Raw genomic sequence first — 5888 nt, 5'->3', positions numbered from 1 at the left:
GGCATGACCTTATACTATATGCATTTTCAATGCATTATATTAAATGGATGATGGTTAAATGGTAACTTGACCTAAAGAGAGAAAAGTCACATGGAGCCAAATTAAGGATGGCTCCGAACAGGAAGCCAGAGTCAAGAATGACATGCAGTGGGCTCATGCATCAATCCATTAAGCACAAATCCTCGAGGGGAAAAGGCAGCATGTGTGACGACTAACAGTTTTGTTTTATTTGCATGTATATGTCTGTGTGGCGCATGTTCTTTTGTGTGAGCATGTTACCGTGTGTATGGGGAATTCTCTTTCTCCTCACCCCCTTGTGTGTGCACATGTGTGTTCCAGAGGTTCACATCAGGTGTCTTCCTTTCTCTGTCTCTCACTTGAATCCAGAATTCAAGTTTACTCCAGGGACTTCCTGTTTCAACCTCCCGAGGCTGGGCTTACAGGTGCTAGGGATTTGAACTCTGGTCCTCATACTTGTACAGCAATTACCTTACCCAGTGGACCATCTGCTCCCTCCTAACAGATGTGCTGAGAACCACATGTCAGTACTTAGCCCCCACTCCTCACATTTCCACCATCTGCTCTGCAGTTCTTGTCCAAAGCTTTGTTTCACATCAAATGAGCACATCTAGATGCAACTTAATTTAAAGCAATTTTACCCAATCTTTTCTCCATTCTTTTTGCTATTTATATCCTTTAACTATATTTTTGGTAATACTGTTTACCCAGAAAAAGATATGGCTAAGAGCACTGGCTGCTCTTTTTTTTTTTTTTTAAGATTTATTTATTATATGAGCACACTGTAGCTATCTTCAGACACACCAGAAGAGGGCATCTGATTCCATTACAGGTGGTTGTGAGCCACCATGTGTTGCTGGGACTTGAACTCAGGACCTCTGGAAGAGCAGCCAATGTTCATAACGTCTGAGCCATCTCTCCAGCTCATTATTATAATATTTTTAATTTAATTTAAATTTAATTAAAATTTCCATTCGACCACTGTGGTTGTTTGAATAGGTATGGTCTTCATGGACTCATGTGTTTGGATGCTTATCCCACAGGGAGTGGCACTATTAGGAGGTATGGCCATTTTGGAGTAGTTGTGGTCTTGTTGGAAAAAGTGTGTCACTGTGTAGACAGGCTTTGAGGTCTCATGTAAGCTCAAGGTATGTCAGTGTGGCACACAGTCTGTGGATCAAGATGCAGAACTCTCAGCTTTTTCTCCAGTACCATCTTTGTCTGGATGCTGCCATGCTCCCTGTCATGATGATAATGGACTGAACTTCTGAAACTGTGAACCAGCCCCAATGGAATGTTTCTCTTTATAAGAGTTGCCTTGGTCACGGTGTCTCTTCACAGCAATAAAACCCTAATGAAGACAACCACTGGGACTCGTCTCATCCATGTATTTGAAAGCACTGTTTGAGGGAGCAGGATGTAGCACAGTGGCAGAGCACTTGTCTAGCATGTACTAAGGTCTTGGGTTTGTTTTACAGCATAGAAAACAATTGCTGTGGAAGTATTATTCAAAAAAGGTTTCAACTGGAACTCAAGTGAAGAGTTTGGTGCATTCTACTATACAACTAGTAAAAGATTTCAAAACAAAACAACAACAACAAACAGGAAAAAAAAAAGAACATTCCTTTTAAAATGGCAGCCTCCTAAATTCGCTACTTTATTGCTTGAGTTGTTCTTTGTTTTTGTTCTGTTTATTTTGAGACAGGGTCTCACTATATAGCCCAGGCTACCTGGAACTCACTATGTACCAAACTGGTCTTGAACTTATGGCAATCCTCCCGCCTCAGGCTCCCCAGAGCTGGGATTTTAAGTGGAAGTCAGCATAGCCAGCTTCTACTTTCAAACTCTTAAATTCTTTTACCCAAACCCGGAAAGACAAGAATCCTGTTTCTTCTTGGCAAGATCCTGACTGGATTATGCTTCAGATGTCTCTCTGGCCTTTCAGTGGTCACACGAAGAACTCACACACTGCATAGATTAATTGTATTTGAGTCACAGAACAAAAGCATCACTCAGACCCATTTTGATGGTTTAACTCTAGCCAAGTAAATGCCTTCCTCTTTGGGCAACATTCAAGTAAAAAAAGAGCAAAAAGGGCTATAGATGGTTCATTTTTTTAAGATAAATTATTAATTTTATTTATATGAGCAGTCAGTGCTCTTAAACACCAAGGCATCACTTTGCCCTCACTGGCTGTTCTTTTAGAGGACCTGGCTTCAATTCCCAGCACTCACATGGCAACTAATAGCCACCCGTAACTGCAGTTTCAGGGGTTACGATGCCCTCTGGCCTCTGCGTACTTAAACGCAAGCAGGCAAACCACTCGTGCACATCGGTTAAAAAAAGATCAAAAGTCACCCTATGTCATTGGGGTGAGCACACAGCTCCTGATGCTTAACAGCATCTGTCACAGTCACTTTATCTGAGGGACTGTTTGACGCCAGTCATCGAATAAATGAAAACGTGTCTGTAGATCACTGTAGAACTATTCATAACCGCAAACGAGGAAGTACAGTGCTGAAATGAGCGTGGGGATGGCTCTCCGGGGAAACGCTTGCATGTGAACGTCAGGGTGGGTGGTGGATTCCGAGAACCGATGAAGAGGCGGGGCAGGCACCCTACCTTCCCAAGCGCAGGGATTCTAAGTGTGGGCCACCAAGACTGGCTTAGACTTGATTCTCCCTGACTATCCTAAAGACTTCACTTGGTGTCTGCAGCCTTGAACCTGCATTTCTATCCCTTTGGAGCACGTTTCTTTTTACGTATTCCCTCATTAAGTAGTTATTTGAGAAATCGTGTTGAGATTTCTCTCAAGCATCGAAAGTAGCAAGTTTATTTTCAATGGAAGTTAAGTTGTCAACTTGTCACCCTCCTCCATTTGTTCCAACGAGTATGTCTGCGGACAGATCATCACACTAATTTTAGCAATAAGTCACTATGGTGGATTGAATATGCTTGGCTCATGGGAAGTGGCATCATTAGGAGGTGTGGCCTTGTAGTGGGCGTGGCCGTGTTGGAGGAAGTACATCCCTGTGGGGGTAGGCTTTGAGGTCTTATGCTTAAGCTCCTCCCAGGGTGGAAGAGATGCTTTTCCTGGCTGCCTTTGGATCAGGATGTAGAACTCTTGACTCCTCCAGTACCATGCTCCACTGCCACACTTTCATGGTGACAGTGAACTGAAGCTCTGAAACTGTAAACCAGCCCCAATTAAATGTTGTCCTTTGTAAGAATTGCCTTGTCATGTCCCTTCACAGCAATGACACCCTAAGGCAGTTACCATGATAGTTTCCTAGGCTTTCTTTAGTTACTCCTCCTGGGGGAATATGTGAACAAAAGTCTAATGACCTCACATCGGTCACCAATGCAAACCAAAACAACGATTTCATGAAGCTAGCTGGAAAAGCTGGATGGCCCAATGGGTTTCTCGGGTTGACTTACAGAAGCACAGGTATGGGGTTCTGGGAGGAATTTGGGTGATACAAACCATCCGCATGGTAGATGTTTAATTCATAGAATCCTGCCTTCAGCCTGACTTTTATCTCTCAAGATTAAGTGAATTCAGGGGAATTTTCTCAGTCCTGTAAGCATCACCCATGTGCCTGTGCAGATTTTATTGCTATGACTATAGGGCCAGAGTCACAGCTTTTCCATGGCAGCAGAGAGCTGGGCAAGCCTACAACAGACTGTTACAACCAAGGAGCAAAGAACTGAAAGGAAACTTACTCCAGTGCAGTCCTAGAAAGGTGTTAAAATCAGGCTGTATCCTGCTCTAAGCAAAGATATGTAAAACCTTTACCCTTGTGTGTAAAACAGGCTTTTGTTTTGTTTGGTCTTGGCAGTGTGGCACCTTGGGAGACTCCATTTTACAAAAGGACCTTTGGGGTGTGTTTGATAAACCGTGTTTCTTGTTGGGCACATAAACAACACCCATGAGGTCGAGGCTGACAACCAACTTATTCCTCAAAGTGAAAGGGTAACCTGGACATTTGTTAAAGAACTGGAATCGGAGCAGCGCCTTTGAGGTCCCGTGGGTCTGTGTCTTGCTTCAACAGTGTTTGAACGGAACAGACCCCGGGGCCCCGTCTTAGCTTCCAGCTGCCCTACAAGTCTCTCCAGTCGCAGCCTCCGGGACCATCTCCTTGCCATCTCCGGCTCCTAGGACCAGCCAACACCGTCTTCGCGGTCTGCCCCGTACTCCGGACCAGCCATGACTTCTCAGATCCGTCAGAATTATTCCACCGAAGTGGAAGCTGCCGTGAACCGCCCGGTCAACTTGCACCTGCGGGCCTCCTACACCGACCTCTCTCTGGGCTTCTTTTTCGATCGAGATGACGTGGCTTTGGAGGGCGTAGACCACTTCTTCCTCGAATTGGCCTAGGAGAAGCGCGAGGGCACCGAGCGTCTCCTCAGGTTGCAGAACGAACGTGGGGGCCGTGCACTCTTCCAAGATGGGCAGAAGCCATCTCAAGGTGAGTGGGGCAAAACTCTGGAGGCCATGGGAGCTGCCTTGGTCCTGGAGAAGAACCTGAACCAGGCCACTTGGATCTGCCCGCTCAGACCCGCATCTCTGTGACTTCCTGGAAAGCCACTTCCTGGATAAGGAGGTGAAGCTCATCAAGAAGATGGGCAGCCACCTGACCAACCTCCGTCGGCTGCAGGGCCACAGCCAGCGCAGACTGGCGTGCCCCAGGGATCTCTGGGCGAGTATCTCTTTGAGCACCTCACTCTCAAGCAGGACTAAGAGGCCTCTGTGCCTTCCAAGGGGCTCCCTCCTCTGCTGCACCAGCCGCCTCAGGACCTCCACCCGAATGAACCTCTAAAGCCACTAGGCCGCTTTGTAACTGCCCTGGAGCCTCTCCCAAGTCTTGGACCAAGAAAAAAGTAAAGCTTTGCCAGCCTGAGAACCCACGCCACACGCCAGACCAAGAACAGCTGTGTAGTTCCCTCACCTGGACCCCATCAAGAGGAGACACTTAGCAACCAGTGTGTGTTGGAGATGAGCAGGGAACCCTCTACTGTCCCAGGACTTCAGTTCAGCACCGTGCTCACTGCTGGTGACTTAGGCTGTCGCCCACCCACCTGCCCACTTGTCCTCTGGACTTACAATTTGTCTGTTCAGTCTTCCTTCCGCCCCGGCTGTGCCCTCTGCCTCTGGATCAGGATGTTGAACTCTTGACACCCAGGCTCAGTTCAGCTCTGACCTGTGTCTTGACTCTACAGAGATCCCCGGCAAAACTGCAGGAGACTCTGCTATTTTATTCCTACAGAGACTTCGTTTCAATCTCCTTCATATACTTTGTACATTTTAGGAACGCTTTGAACTCTTAGGCTCTTTACCCATTTGTAGCCACTCTGATAGTTACATACATGCATGATACATACATGCATACACACATACACACATACAAACATATGAAAATACATATAGATAATAGTTAATATGGTTAATTTGTGATATATAATCTGAGATGTGTGTGTGCATGTGTGAGACCTGGGAATTGATATTAATAGGGAGTATTGGAGTGCTAGAGAGAGAGTGAGTGAAGTTTCTCTCTGCCAAACCTGACTACACACATGGTGAACGGAGGGAACCAACTCCCACACATTGTTCTTTGACCTCCACATATGTTTTGTGACACATACGTGCCCAATATATACACACACATACACACAGACACAAACAAACATATGTAATAAAACAATATTAGGATCAGATAACCTAGGCTTTCCTTGCTCAGCTTTCAAGGGAACCAGAACTGCCTAACACATCACTGCCCCAATATATACTATATTTATTGTTATTTACCAAATTCTGATAGTTTGGAAAGACACAGATGTGTTTTGGGCCTGGTACATTCACGAGTCTAAAA

The 5888-nt window shown here is 45.7% G+C and overlaps 1 pseudogene across 1 annotated transcript; it reads left to right on the top strand.

Annotated features, from left to right (window-relative positions):
• The first annotated feature begins 4225 nt into the window (after window positions 1–4225).
• Window positions 4226–4759, top strand: LOC308424924 (ferritin light chain 1-like; annotated as a pseudogene). Its single transcript has one exon. The product of its transcript is annotated as a ferritin light chain 1-like (transcript).
• Window positions 4760–5888: the final 1129 nt, after the last annotated feature.

Source organism: Micromys minutus, assembly GCF_963924665.1.
Source record: "Micromys minutus genome assembly, chromosome: 1".
Taxonomy (NCBI): Eukaryota; Metazoa; Chordata; class Mammalia; order Rodentia; family Muridae; genus Micromys; species Micromys minutus.
Note: the sequence above shows the minus strand (reverse complement) of the source record. Positions and strands in the feature narration are given on the sequence as shown.